The sequence below is a fragment of the Ostrea edulis genome, chromosome 8, assembly GCF_947568905.1.
Source record: "Ostrea edulis chromosome 8, xbOstEdul1.1, whole genome shotgun sequence".
Classification (NCBI taxonomy): Eukaryota; Metazoa; Mollusca; class Bivalvia; order Ostreida; family Ostreidae; genus Ostrea; species Ostrea edulis.
The window spans coordinates 14691707-14708466 of NC_079171.1; the positions used below are offsets into that span (position 1 = coordinate 14691707).

A 16760-nucleotide genomic window follows, 5' to 3' on the forward strand; every position below is an offset into this window, starting at 1 on the left:
AAATAATGAGATTTTTTTTTCAAATTCAAATTTTACATTCATTTAAAGCGACTATATTTACAATATCAAAATTTATTAGTGTTATAAGCAAAATATTAGTTATAATTTGCTATGATGCTTTGAAATCTTTCTTAAAGCAACAATCACATACTAGCGAACTAGTGAACTAGAGTTTTCAAGCAGTCTAATTCCAATTTTCTCCATCATTTTTTCTTAAAACTAAAATACAGTTCTTTTTAAACTTATTTTTAATTATAACTTACTTTGATGTATTCTAATGAATAAAAAAAAACCACATTGTGTGGAAATTTAATCATTTTCATTTGAAATGGAAATGGAAATTTATTAGGATAATTTCATTTGGTACATTAAATGTATCAAAATTCAGAGAACAAATTCACCACCGTTCACATCAATACTGATGCAATTTGCACATGATTTTTGCAGTTACTTTCCAATTCTTGCAACTCTCTCTCTCTCTCTCTCTCTCTCTCTCTCTCATAAACAGAAAATGTTAAATTGGGTATAGTATACAATAAACATTCTGTATATTGTTGACATTCATACACTGCCATTGTAAATGCAGAATTACTTTAGTTTAAAATTTTGAAACAAAATTAAGCAGAGCATCCATTCCTGCTGAAAGGCTTGACTTCTATATTTTTGTTAAACATATTTCCATTGACAATTTCGATTCCTGTGATTTCTGAGGCTTTTACTGTGATAGGTATTTTTGGAAAGGTATAGGTGGAACATTTTTCTTCACCACACACGACAGCTGTGTAATATGAGAATCTCTAGCTGGAAAATGAATTAACACCAAAATATAATACATGTATTCATTTAAGAACTTCTTTTCTCAACTGAACAATCAATTTAGATATTGGGCAGGTAGTAAAAAGTAACAAACTTAATCCTGTTGATTCCAAGTCAAAAAATACAAGAGGAAAATGTTGCTGGCTGGAGTGCTGTTTGACAGTTGGCTCTGGTACCATTGTCATATCAGTCTCATCAAATACAATCTCACACTTGAAATTTTCTCCTTCTCTCTTCTCGATCACAACTGTTGATTGCTTCCTAAAATTTTGATAGTCATCATTATCTAGATTTAATGAAATGTTGTGACGAGAAGTCTACATTTTTAATAAAGGAAATGTATCAAGTTTTTTTTTTTCATTTGGAAATTAACTCTTCTGCCAGTTTTCCACTGTGAATTTACCCTAGGGTTTTCATATATACCTTGTGAAAAATGCAGTTCAATAATTCAAACATGCATAGAATGTTTTTAATTTTTTTTCTCAATTTATAATCAAGCATTTTGGTTTTAAAAAAGGTCGTTTGTCGTGACATAGACAAAGGTCAAATAGTATTCGACTTAACCCGCTGCTTTCAATGTGAGGTCAAATAATTTCCTTGATATTTCAAACGCTTACTTCTCCTAGGCACCTGACCCCACCTCCGGTGTGTCCAGGGGTCCGTGTTTGCCCAACTCTCTATTTTGTATTGCTTGTAGGAGTTATGAGATTGATCACTGTTCGTTATCTTCACCTTTCATAGTGTTGTGCACTAAACAAGATTCGCAAAGGTATGTAAAGAAACTTCAAATAATTTCTAGTTCCAGCGAATGTAAGGAAATTACAAAGCATTGCTAGTTCCGTTTAATGTAAGGAATCTACAATTCATTTCGAGTTCCGGTTAATATAAGACAACTACAATTCATAACTAGTTCCGGTTAATGCAAGGAACAGTGATCAATCTCATAATCCCTATCTATTTAATGTAAAACTTATACGGTACCAATTTTGATGCACCAGATGCGCGTTTCCACTAACAAACTGAATCTGCACTAAGTCAGGAAGCTTTCATGTAAGATTGAACTTTTCTGACTATTGTCTTTGAGAAGAAATGTTTTAAAGATTTCCCTATATTAGATGTAAATGTACGTATTATATACAAATAGTAACCTTTGTGTTACAAAGTATATGATATATTATAGGATTTCTTTTACTTAGAGGGCCATATTTTCTGTGGATTGTTTTCTGTACAATTGTATGTTACTCATTTTACAGAAACAATACATTTTCCTTCGATCAATTATTCCTATATGGCTACATGTAATTTATTTTACAGCGACAATTATATATGTTGTTCTCTAAGTACTACTTCTAAATTATTCTAAGATTCGGTCTGGAACAAATCAGTGTTGCTTATTTTAGCCATGTGACCATCAACGATGTGTTGACACAAAGGAGAAACAACGCTTGATCTGAATTTTATTAAACTTTCCGGCTTTGCAAGGGAACTGAACTACTACTATTCTGATCTACAAGTATTTAACAAACGAGTTCTGCTTTTTCGTGATTTTTTTTTTTTTTTTTTTTTTTTGGAATGCTGCAGGGTATTCTCCTCCTGTGTCAGTGTCGCCCAGTTTGTTGAATTGCGATTGCTGCTCGTCGAGTCTAACTACAAAATCACTCAGGTGTGACAATCACATTTGGGTAAATACGGGTAGAATAAAATAGGCTATCTGAACGAAAGATGGTGGGTAAGATGACAAATGTGTATATATTTCAGAATTCATGTCAGCTTTAAGGCATTCAAGACGGGAGATAATTGTTCCTTCATAAAGTAAAAGGTTATTCTGGTAAACTTTTAAGAACAAAACATCCGCATCCGGGAAGGCATTACCAGCCTTAGCCATACATAGGTCAGTAAGTGAGATGCTTCATACCAATACGCACGTTCCGAGTTACCCAAAAGTTATTTCCCTTTGGCGAACTCTTTCGCATTTGATGACGTATGGTGGGTACACAATGTATACATTATATCGTAGACTGGCATTGTACATAACGATTACGTACGATTAATGTAATAAAAGCGTAACTTTTGTTTATATCAATCACTGGTATGCATATTCTGGCCATATCAAGCATAATTTGTTTGAATAAGATCATCAAATTGGCTATTAAATCATTATTCGTTTCCTCTTCTACATGAGTGACGCTTTTATCAAAGAAAGATGGCAATTAACAATATTTGTTTGAGCCATTTTGTTATCCAATACTCATAAACTCACTAAAGTTGCCTTTTCCCTGAGATAGGATGGTCTCAGAAACTCTGGATAACATCTTTTAAGAAATAATACAACGATAGTAATTAGCAAATGTACCCACTGTCATCATATTTTACGTCATAATTTACGGAAGAGTTCGACAAAGGGAAATAACTCTTGGGGAACTCGGAACTTCCGTATTAGTCCTTTGTCTAAAATTGCTATTTGGTTTTAAATACAAATTACTCTGTTTACCTGATCAAAATTACAGGGCCGAAGATGGGTGTAACGGGTCAACAGGGAATGCTTGCTCCTATTAGACACATGATACCACCTCTGGTATGTCCAAGGGGCCGTGTCTTTACGCCACTCTCTCATTCTGTTGACATGAACTAATAAATACGTATACCTTTCTCATCTTATCCGCCATATTTCTCTCAGGTAGCCTAATTTACTCTACCCGTGTATACCCCAAATGTGATTGTCACACCTGAGTGATTTTTCTAGGTGAACTCGACCAGTGCATATGCATAATATGTAATGCACATGGCATATTCGCCAAAAACAAAACAAACAAACGTGTCAAATACGGACGTCTACTCAGCAGGTATCGGAGATGTGCACTTACCGAAAATATAAGATTCTCTTTATTCTGATAAATCCACGAACCAAAATGATAAACTCCATTTGTATCTCGTTAGAACTTTACAACACGTTATCATTCCATTATACAGACTGTGACACACTTCAGGTGGAAGTATATAAACACTGCTCAGATTGTCATGCAAGTAAACGAATAATTCCTGGCTTTTAGGTTCTTTATATACTTCCACCACCACCACCACCACGCAATTACCGGTCGCATTGCTCAATGGTAGAGCGTTTGCTTCCTAACCGGAAGCTCATGAATTCGAATCCTCCTCATGCCATCGCCAACCTAAGACGTAAACATTGGTAGTGATTGGCCCTCCAAATGCACTGCATTTACGGGTCTTTCGGAAGGCCCTATGGCGGTAGGCGTTTGCACGCTAAAGAGCCCTCGCTACTAGGGGGTAATAACCATTAATCATAGTACTTCATCCACAAGTGGTGTATAATAAGGGTGAAAATTGTGAAATAACCAGCCAACTACTACCATTCATACTTTCGTTAACATCGCACACACTCTACCTACACGTTCGTTAACACCACATACCACAACCCTTATTTTCATTAACACCACATACCACCATTTATACACCACGTACCACCATTCACATTTCCATAAACACCATTTACACACAGCTAATGGCACATCGGATGCTAACACATGTGTTTTAACACCGGTTTTTTGTTTTTGTTTTTGTTTTTACACCAATCACACCACTACCTATACAGGTCAGAGAATTGATAGTTTTACATATCAATATCAACGAAAGAGGTAGATCTACCGTTATTAGTTTGCATGTACATTGTATCACCATCATACTACCACGCACATTTCCATTAATACCACCATACTACCACTCACATTTCCATTAACACCACTCATACACCACATACCACCACTTACCACCACTTGTACACCACTACTGACACATCAGATGTCATCACTTACATCTTCTTTAACATTACTCACATCACTACCTATACAGGTCTGAGAATTGATAGTTTTACATATCAATATCAACGAAAGAGATAGATATACCGTTGTTAGTTTGCATGTATTACCATCATACTACCACGTACATTTCCATTAACACCACCATACTACCACTCACATTTCCATTAACACCACATATCACCACCCATACACCACTCAAACACCACCTATACACCCCATACCACCACCTGTACACCACTACTGCCACACCAGATGCCATCACTTACATCTTCTTTAACATTACTCACAACACTACCTATATAGTTTTGCATTTCTTAGCATGACAGATTGATCTACCGTTTTTAGTTTGCATATATCACCACCATACTATCACTCACATTTCCATAAACACCACATACCACCACCTATACACCACATACCACCACCTATTCACCACTTACACACCACCTATACACCCCATACCACCAACTGTACACCACTACTGGCACACCAGATACCATCACTTACATCTTCTTTAACATAACTCACATCACTACCCATATAGGTCCAAAGTTATGCATTTCTTTGCATAACAATATTGATGAAAGAGATCGATCTACCGTTATTAGTTTGCGTGTGTCACCACCATACTAACACCCACATTTTATTAACACCACATACCACCACTTGTACACCACACACTACCACTTATACGGTAAATAACACCTACTCCCCACTATTGCCACACCAGTTCCCATGACTTAGGGTTTCTTTAACACTACTCACACTATCACCTATGTAGGTCCTTAATTTTGCATTTCTTTCCATAATATTAATTAGAGATTGATTTAGCGTTATTAGTTTGCATGTTTCACCACCATAACACCACTCAAATTTTCGTTAACATCATATACCACCAATTATGTACCACATACCACCCCTCACATTCTCATGAACACGACTACTGGCACCGCAGTTGCCACCACTCATATTTACTCTAACAAGGATCCGTGTTTACCCTACTCTCAATTGTGTAATCATTATAAGATTGTTCATTATCTTCACTTTTTCATGAACAATTATGAGACTTCCTATATTTAAAAAAAGAAGAAGATAATTGATATTGTAAAAACCCAGATCTATAGAGAGAGCAAGTGCTCCGATAAAAGGAAGTTTAAAATGCATCTAATGCAGGATACTCTTTTTCATTTTCAAGAGTATGTTAGACATAATCAGATGGGGAAAGGGGGGTTTCTTTAGGTGTCAGAAGTTTGGCCTAACCCTTCCTTTGGTAACAGGAATATAAATATATACACTTTATACACCACCATACACCGTATATCGTTACCCCTTTACACACTGCTCGCAATAATTATGTAAATTAGATTTCCTTACATAACGTAGTGATGATCGGGAGAAAATAGAGGGGCGATTTCAAGGTCACAATATGAATTATGACCTTCGCGCAAATATAAAAATGTTGAGCGATTTGATACGAAATTGAAATAATATATTATTTGACAAGAATTTTTTTTCACGTATACGGCTTATCACTTGATAACACCTGTCAATATAACGACAACATATAGACATGAATTGTAAGATGTACGTCGTGACGTACTTTTTCGTTGTAATCTCATAGGGTGCGAAGTGCACAGATAGTTGTTTTCATAACTATAAAACTGTTCTGCTATATCCATAATAGAGTTTAGGTCCAAAGTACTTCTAGAGTAAAAATGAATTATATTTAAATATTTAGCGTAAAACTATATGGGATCCGGGTTCGAATAAGTCCCCACTTCCCCTTGCTTGTCGTAAGAGGCGACTAAATGGGGCGGTCTTTCGGTTGAGATCGCAAAAACCGAGGTCCCGTGTCACAGCAGGTGTGGCACGATAGAGATCCCTCCCTGCTCAAAGGCCGTAAGCGCCGAGCATAGGCCTAAATTTTGAAGTCCTTCACGGGCAGTAATGACGTCTCCTTATGAGTGAAACATTCTCCAGTTCAACAATAAAAAATCAATCAATCACATAAGATTCAATACAAAATAAAGGCCTAATGCAGAAAGATCTGACTCAAACCACACAATTTAGTGAACATATGCATAAACTCTTTGCATGTTATATAGAACTACCGAATTGCTGAGCTCATTGTTTACAAAACAAAGTCAAAGCGATTTTCAGAAAATAACCGCGTTTCCGAGAAATGAAAACGAAAGTGCTGTGTTTCTAGGGACTTTATAAATTGTTGATTTGATAAATGTGTGTTCATTTAATAAATGTGTAAACTTTCAACCACTGTTCTTCTTTAGTGGGAGCCCATTTCTGCTATTCCGTAAGTCGTTAGGTATTCGCTCAGACATGGTGATGAAAGTGAAAACGCGAATTGTGTATTGCGTTTATATACTTATTGTGACGTCATAGAAAAGCAGGTTTTTCTACAACGTCAATAACACTCTAAATTAATTAAATTGTTTATTTAATAAACATGTCAACTTAAAACCTTGTGTTATTCTTTAGATTTAATACACAGGAATACATAGAAATACACAGGAATACACAGGATTTCACAGGATTTTATACCGATTTTCAGAAAAATACCTCCAGGTTCCTTTTCCAGGAACTCAAAGCGAAAGTACCGCATGCTAAAATTAGACCAGCGGCCATAGGCCAGCCTATTCACCCAACACCCGGCCTACAACCCCTGCTGGGGTTGACCCCGTCCTAGATATTGAACCACTCCGTTGACCCCGACACCGCTTGACCAATCAAAAGACGCCCTTGCTTGACCTCATTTGCATAAAAAGTGCACTCAGTTGAACCCCCTATCGGGAGGCGTTATACTACTCAGGCAGAATTATAATGCTATATCTATATTACAAATCGCATTTTACAATTCTCTGTGAATCGCTAGTAGCAGGCAGAATTATAATGCTATATCTATATTACAAATCGCATTTTACAATTCTCTGTGAATCGCTAGTAGCAGGCAGAATTATAATGCTATATCTATATTACAAATCGCATTTTACAATTCTCTGTGAATCGCTAGTAGCAGGCAGAATTATAATAGATGAATGTGTTCACACCGTTTTCAGTCTGTGGAGATCTCTGATTGAATGGGGGATGAATTTCGTGGATGTCAATAAAGAAAGATTCTGGTCTTCATGTAAATTTTATAGTGTATCTGGTAACATGTAAAATAAATTGTCCATGAATTATTTCGGTGATTGTATGTATAAATTGTATATGCTTTTTTAAATTTATCTTATCTATTCATCTATCATTTAAAAACACGGAAATGTTTGTTAGCCATTCCTGAAAATTTCCTTGCTACGTTTTGCAACTTTTCCTTTCATCGTGGGTAACATATTGTTTTACGAAATTACTATATAACTTACTCCTGCATCAAGTGCACACCATTTCTAATCCTTTATCATTAACGGGTCATTTATACCCCTGCAGATATTGACCCTTTATACCCCTGTAGATATTGACCCTTTATACCCCTGTAGATATTGACCCTTTATACCCCTGTAGATATTGACCCTTTATACCCCTGTAGATATTGATCCTTTATACTCCTGTAGATATTGATCCTTTATACCCCTGTAGATATTGATCCTTTATACCCCTGTAGATATTGACCCTTTATACCCCTGTAGATATTGACCCTTTATACCCCTGTAGATATTGATCCTTTATACCCCTGTAGATATTGATCCTTTATACTCCTGTAGATATTGATCCTTTATACCCCTCCAGATATTGACCCTTTATACTCCTGCAGATATTGACCCTTTATACTCCTGTAAATATTGAACCTTTATACCCCTGTAGATATTGATCATTTATACTCCTGTAGATATTGACCCTTTTTACTCTTGCAGATATTGACCCTTTATGCTCCTGCAGATATTGACCCTTTTTACTCTTGCAGATATTGATCCTTTATACTCCTGTAAATATTGACCCTTTATACCCCTGTAGATATTGACCCTTAATACTCCTGTAGATATTGACCCTTTTTACTCCTGCAGATGTTGACCCTTTATACTCCTGCAGATATTGACCCTTTATACTCCTGTAGATATTGACCCTTTATACCCCTGTAGATATTGACCCTTTATACCCCTGTAAATATTGAACCTTTATACCCCTGCAGATATTGATCATTTATACTCCTGTAGATATTGACCCTTTTTATTCTTGCAGATATTGACCCTTTATACCCCTGTAAATATTGAACCTTTATACCCCTGCAGATATTGATCATTTATACTCCTGTAGATATTGACCCTTTTTACTCTTGCAGATATTGACCCTTTATACTCCTGTAAATATTGACCCTTTATACCCCTGTAGATATTGACCCTTAATACTGCTGTAGATATTGACCCTTTTTACTCCTGCAGATGTTGACCCTTTATACTCCTGCAGATATTGACCCTTTATACTCCTGTAGATATTGATCCATTATACCCCTATAGATATTGACCCTTTTTACTCCTGATTATGTAACTTAGTAAAATTCAACTGATGCTCTACATCACGATGCATTAAGTTTTCTTTTAAGAGAAATGCGGTGGTAGAAAAGTAGTTTTTAAAAAAATGGTAAATTGCTGACAGTTTTCCCCAAACCCTAAGGCATCACAGGTGCAAGAATCTTAAATTTCACACGATATTACCCCCTTTATCCCAAAGGTGCTTCATACCAAAATCACGTTCTCTCTCCTTATAATGAATGAGAACGTGATTTTGACTAATACGTAACAGAGACGAATCAAACTTTAAATCAGTACATATTTTTTAAAATGTTTAATTCTTTTATATTATAAAAGTCTGACAATATGATGCATGATGGATACCAGTGCCTCGCAGATTTTAATGATCGAGTGCTACATATATTACATAGCTGTTTGATATATACTGACACAATCAGACACAAATAAATGCATTTTTCATACTTTCCATTTCTATAGACATTTCTACAAGTCATTTTTTTTTTTTTTTTTACATATTCTGCGAATGTACGACGCCAAATTCACATCAAGGCGTACATGTCCCCGAGCTTTTACATCAAGTCGTACATGTCCCCGAGCTTTTACATCAAGTCGTACATGTCCCCGAGCTTTTACATCAAGGCGTACATGTCCCCGAGCTTTCACATCAAGTCGTACATGTCCCCGAGCTTTTACGGAAAATCCTTGACTTAACCGATGTACGCGTATTGTCATATTAATTCTATCAGATATAAAGATTATCCAGTCCTCCATTCACTGTTAGCCGATTAAGTAAAAACATATCAATCATCTCAACGTCAAATATTAATTAGATTACTTTAAAAAAAAAAAAGGTTTAGAAATTATATTAAAACAACTATCTTCCTAAACACTAAAACGTAATCTAGTACAAATTTAAATTACTGATCAATTGGAAAAAGATCGATGAATTTTACATATTTCATAAATTAGTAAGAAATCTTTACCTTGGGTTTGCACGAAGTCGTACCGGGCCTTAGTTTGAATTCATGTTGATATTTTAAATACTCACCATTCCACGCCTAATGAATACATGTAGGAGTTTGCTTTCTCCGAATTCAATCAGGAAGAGTTTTTGTTTTTCCACACCAGTAAATGTACTTCTTACCTTCACGAAAGGTGAATATATATATATATATATATATATATATATATATATATATATATATATATAGATTCTGTACATTTTATCTTATTTACATATAATATATGTACATACACATGTATGTACATGTGTTTGATTCATTGTGACCTTGATGTAGGGAGAGGGCTGAAGTAGGCCATGCCTGCCTTCCAATCCCATTCACGTATTAGTGGATGAAATATCAAAAATTAAAATTGTTGTCGCGAACATTTCATCCTCTGGTTCGTTTCTGTTTCTTTCCTTTTGTATACATCATATACAATGAAATACATTCAAATCATAAAAGGCAATCTTCTCATTTCAATGTCAAATTATCAATTATTACTTTTTATATTGTATGACCAGCAATATCACAAATTGTTATTTTGAGAGAAGACTAAGTTTTTTTTAATTTGTCCCTAATCCTTTTGGTGTTTTAATGTGAATAAAATATGTTCAATTCGAATTCAATTCAGAAGACTGTCTTCACGTTGAATATCGATTCAAGTTTTATTTCCAATATACCGTGAACTTCCTAATGACAGCTTTAATTACTATATATTAAGCCATACTCGTATGTCAGTATCTTTTGGAATTGAACATTTTAATACGTATTGCGGCAAGAGTAGTTTATGTTCACTTTGATTAAAACACAATTCATTCTTGAGTAGAACTATATGTGGAAGGAGAATTCCGGAGACAATAAAGTAATCGTAACTACTCGGCAATTTCCGTCGCAGATGAAAACAGTCCGGAGAGTCAGACGGTGTTCTTATATCAACTCCGGTGAATCATATGATTCATTTCTTAATCGCTATAATGAAAAACTGCTGGCCACATAAATGACATGCTGTTGATCACACGCTCTTTATAAAAAGTATGCTGTCGTATAAAGCGCCGCAGTTCTTGTCCCGATGTATTTTCTAAATGAGTATAAAATTTGTTACTGATTTTACACCGTAATATATGGAGGCTTAATCAAAGGCCTCTTTCTAAAATAACGAATGGACTGATTTTATGTGGTATAGCACATTTACTTCGTAATCAAGTTTTCTTATAACGAGGGAAACGAGAAATGATTCAGTTCTGTTGAATGTGTAGTAAAATTATTGCTTTCACAGAGTTCAATCAGGAAGAACGGTAAAATGATATCTCAATTTAAATATCCAATTCAGCTTTTTGAAATGTTTTGACGTTACCTTTAAATAGGCCTACATTTTTGCGTGTAAATTCCCAATTCTATTTTCTATGTGTTTTTACCTATTATTCTAAACGGTTTTTTTCTCAAAACTATCAACGAAATCTAGATTTTGGAGACATTTGACGTCATTAATTTCTACTTTCTCCGAATTTCAACAGGAAGCATGTATAATTCATTCAATTCCGCCAAACAAAAGTGTCTGGGAATTAATGTAGGTATATACATTTTAAAAACAAGTTTGTGATTAAATCTTGAATCCAATCAAAATCGGGATTTAACATTATAATGTATTCAGATTTTGAACTTCCTTTTTCTGACAGAAAGAAAAAAAATGTATATCTTTATTAAATTCAATGATTTGATGAATTTACCTGAACTTATGTTTATTCATTGCCTTAATCTGTTCATCTTATAATTACCAAACAACATTAGAACAAATCACATTACCCAAGACAGAATGACATATTTTCAACAACACGAGGATTTTTTTAATTTAAACAATCTGGGTATTTTCAACAAAGCAAGAAAAAATATGACAGAAAAGGCTCGTGATACCACATCAATATCAATTGTATAGATCTATATATGATTTGCCATAACTGAATGAAAATCATTACCAGATGTATTAACATAACTGCTTATATCTACCTGTTGAGGGCACGCAGCAAAGGGGAGGGAGGGGGGGGGGCTCCCAGTTTTGGAAAATTTACGTTCCCATCACATACAATGCCCAGTTTTACAAGCTAGTTGCACCCCCCCCCCCTTTAGGGAAGTACTAAAATTACAGAAAATGTAAGTATAAACAGATGAATTCAAACCATGTACGGATCTACAGGAAGAACCCTCATTTAGGAATTTAAGTTTTCTGTTGAATTACACATTCTTTTTTATTTTGTTATGGGACATGCATAATGAAATAGTTTGTATTAACCGCGAATATTAAGTAAATGTGAGTAATTAAGTGACAATGGTTATATTCATTTTATAATTTGTTTTATTATGTAGAATCAAATATTTTCTCGTTCTTTAAAAAATTATAAACTTGTAATTTTGAATTTTTTTCTCATAGTAACAACACAAGACTCGACTTTGATTTGTCAAACTGAACCAAAAGTACAAATACATTTATGTTGATTTCCAGCAACACGAGGATTTTAAGCGATCCGAGTATTTTCAACAAAGCAAGAAAAAATAGGGCAGAAAAGGCTCGTGAGACGCACATAGACAGAATTATGAAATCATATAAATACTTGTAGAAATTTGGAGACCATGGCGACTTGTGTTTTGAGCGCTCATATCATCACATACCGGAAGCTGCTGGAGGACAGAACTGTTCAATCTCTCACCAGAGGGCGTATTACGCTGCGCTACAACACCTCTGTCAACGTCTGAATGTCAAGATTCTTGGCAAAACTTATTTCTACCTATTGTATTATAAAGTATGGTTTTACAAGTTTTAGTGTTAAGCTTAAAATCTTACAGTAAGTTCACAAAAATAACGAACTCCATGATTATTCTAGTATTATTGGATGAATGAATATTTATATAAAACCTTTTAATTCGCTCAGGTGTCTCATATTTACCAGCTTCTGCGTTTATAAAATTCAGACAAGTGTTTGATTTGCTTAGATATGATCATTACAGTTCGATATGCTAAGTTAGTTTTAGTACGTTTTGATATGATTTTTAGACGTTGACAGAGGTATTAGTGGAGCGTAGCGGGAACGATAACTCTGGGTAGAGATTGAAAACTGTTATTGATAACACCATATGAAAACACCTCGTCGTATAAGGTAGCTCATTGCACCAACATTTTATTTAATGGTTCGTTTAAACAACTAGTATGAAGTATGATTTCACAATCGAAGGAGTGATGCAATCACAGCAAAATTTGGACTCTAGAATCTCTTATTTGCAAACAAAGCACATTTTTATCATTCCGGGATAAATCACAAAAAAATTATATAAAATACTTGAGAGCTTGTATCATTCTTTCGATGGTGAACTCATACTTCATAAGAGAAGTTTTAATGAACCATTAAATAAAAGTTTAGTATAATGAGCTACCTTAAACCTTAGATATTTAATTTTCAGGAATCTGACAAACATGTATTCCAAACCAACTATACTTTTGTGCATTCAATGCGGAAACATTAGATATAATTCAACAATGATCATATACTAGACTGTTAGTAAGTTTGAGTTTGCTTATTAAAGTCCCCTCTCTACAAACTCGTTTCAATCTGGGATTTCTAATTTGATATTTTTGTTACATAATCGAATAAATATACTGCTGACTATATTGTTATAATTTTAAAGCTAAGAAAGTTTGCGTGGCCCAGAGAAGTTGCCAAGTTATCCTCTCTAAAAGTTGACCTATATAAAATAACCTTTAAGACATTTTTAGACAATCTTTGAAATTTATGGCTTCAACATGAATTTGGCGTACAAACATTTTTGCGTAAGCCCTCTCTTTCCACCTGTTGGATTTTTAACCTTACGTAACTTTTTTTTTTTTTTTTTTTTTTTTTTTTTTTTTTACAATATTCTAGATCCTCCACTGCATTTTTTGTTGTTGTAAACCGTTGAAGAAATAAGTAAAATACATGTGGCTCACATGTAGCTCCGTGCCTGTTTGTTTTCTACCTAATCTACCATTTAGTAAGTGTAATAAACTGAACAACTGTACTGTTAACATTGTATAATTATCCCTTAGCTTCACCCCGGTAAATGGGCTTGTTCTCGGGGGGACCGGAATCTTCTCTCAATCCTATATTTTAAATGTGTACCGATTATGATAGTTATAGAGTCCCTGTTTCTACTGTGATTAATCGATACTTTTATGTTTCTAGCTTCCATACAAATTTTATTGGACATGTCTACTTTTCATGTTTACTAGTGCGTAAACACAAAAATACGTCACAACCTACTTTTCATGTAAACACAAAAATATGTCAATTATTATGAGGATATATCTATTACATGTTCATTATTTCAGGATGCACCACATTCTCCGTCTATCAGAAGCTGAAATATATTTAATTCATGCGATATTCTCAAGTGTTGGAGATTCCGGACAAAGGAACACATCGGTTGAAATTTTGAATTCATATGCGTTCTGATAAATGAAGGAAACATATATTACATTTTTTGTAATGTTGCATGACGTACTGCTCTTGAATAATACTGATACTTTATGCACACCAAATTAAGGATGGATCCATGAATTATGAAAGAGGTGTATAATGAGTGCCAATTAAGGACTGGGGTTTCTCTGACGTAATCATTTTTGTTCTGTATTTCTGAGTAAAATGACAGGTAAAGAGGTTTATAGATTACATTGTAAAATATGAAAGAATCGGGAACGAAACTGAATTCTATTATTATTCTATGTACTTGTATACCAATTAATACTCACTGAGACAAGACATAAAATCTGTCTATTGAAAATCTAATTGTTTGTTGTTTTGAATTTTTGAGAATCCGTGGAAAGGTGGAGGGAGCACTAGTGGAAAGGTGGAGGGAGCACTAGTGGAGAGGTGGAGGGAGCACTAGTGGAGAGGTGGAGAGAGCACTAGTGGAAAGGTGGACGGAGCACTAGTGGAAAGGTGGAGGGAGCACTAGTGGAGAGGTGGAGGGAGCACTAGTGGAGAGGTGGAGGGAGCACTAGTGGAAAGGTGGACGGAGCACTAGTGGAAAGGTGGAGGGAGCACTAGTGGAAAGGTGGAGGGAGCACTAGTGGATAGGTGGAGGGAGCACTAGTGGAAATGAGCGACGTGTGATATGTCGATGACTGTATGAATGTGAATTTGTGAATCGTCGATTTATTCTTGAATATATATCATAGCAGAGCTGATGGTTAATAGATAAATTGGTATGATATATAAAAATGCATATTATGTTATGCTTTTTCAAGAAAAGGGGGCATACACACACTCCTTAAATCCGCCACCGTATTATGGATGAATAAATTATTGAATTGTTATTTTTCTTTGAAAGCACACTGGATCATTTTGGGCTGGGTCGTGCCAGAGGGTGTTTTATCTGGTTGAGCAAGAACTGTTGGGTTGCTATATGAATTTTCAGTAAACTCCAACAACAATTTTTCAGTCAAATCCATCATTTAAAAAGAAGGGAGTCAAAGGTGTCTACATATCATTGGGAAGGTCTGCGGATGGTAGATAGGAGGCGTCAGGTCTATTGAGATTTCTACTTAAAACTTAATACATGTAGTTTTGTTCCTTTTGGTCATTAACTTGATGACATAACATGAGAGTCAACAAAGTTTAATTTTAGGGTGTTATTATGCATAATATTTCATGCAATTATACTATAGCAAAATAGTTCAGAAATGCTTTTTGGTAGGTAGATATGCATCTCCGAAATCTACGAAAAACCTACATAAATTTAGGCTATGCACATGTATATTAAATCTCAAAGGATTTTCTGATGAAGTGGTTCAATATTTGATTATTATTTTTATTCTATATTCATTATACCTTTTATTATGTAAGAAAACAATTTTTGCTAAAAAATTCTTATCAATCTTTTTGTGATATATATTTCCATTTTGCACGTTGCAGTGCCTAGATATACCGGTAAACCATCTTATGCTTAATCCACATACGTGTTGTTCATCTTCATCTTCTTTCAACTATAGTCCAACTAGACATGTCATTACTGGTGATGTTAATAGAGTTGAAAATGAGGACCCCAAATCACTTATTCTAAAAGGTCCTAAATACAGAGAACCTCGGTCTTTTAATTGGCGACAGAACTTCATCTCTATTATGAGTTCTGTCCAAACAAAAACACGTACCGTCTAGCCTTCTGTGTTTAGTAAACCAGAAGTGATAAAAGAATTACATAGGTTACATGAGGAATATGTTTTGGTTCAAGTCTGTAACAACATTGTTCTTGTTTGTAAGGGCCATTATTACAACTGTATTTTAAGCTAACTTTATTACACATTTGGTAATCGTACTTACACTCCAATTGCCCTTTCAAACGACGAAATTCTTCAAAAATCATGCTTCAGTTTTAGACACTTTTAATGTCCCAGTCAATGGGTCAAATGAATGAAAGGTGAAGATGACGAACAGTGATCAATCTCATAACTCCTATATGTCATCTTTGGCCACTTGCACCTATGAATTTTCAACACTTTACACAACCATTTCTCGTGATAAATCAAAGTCTAGATTTTTTGACATCATAAACAGTTGCCTTTTCAACAAAATTGGAAAACGCAAATATTCATATGA

The 16760-nt window shown here is 34.8% G+C and overlaps 1 protein-coding gene across 1 annotated transcript in view; it reads right to left on the reverse strand.

Annotated features, from left to right (window-relative positions):
- LOC125661884 (G patch domain-containing protein 4-like) overlaps positions 1-10207 on the reverse strand; it is a 40441-nt gene extending 30234 nt beyond the window's left edge. Inside the window, exon 1 of the mRNA XM_048894013.2 lies at positions 10120-10207. The gene's annotated coding sequence lies outside the window, so the exon portion shown is untranslated. The remainder of the gene's footprint in view (positions 1-10119) is intronic.
- Positions 10208-16760: the final 6553 nt, after the last annotated feature.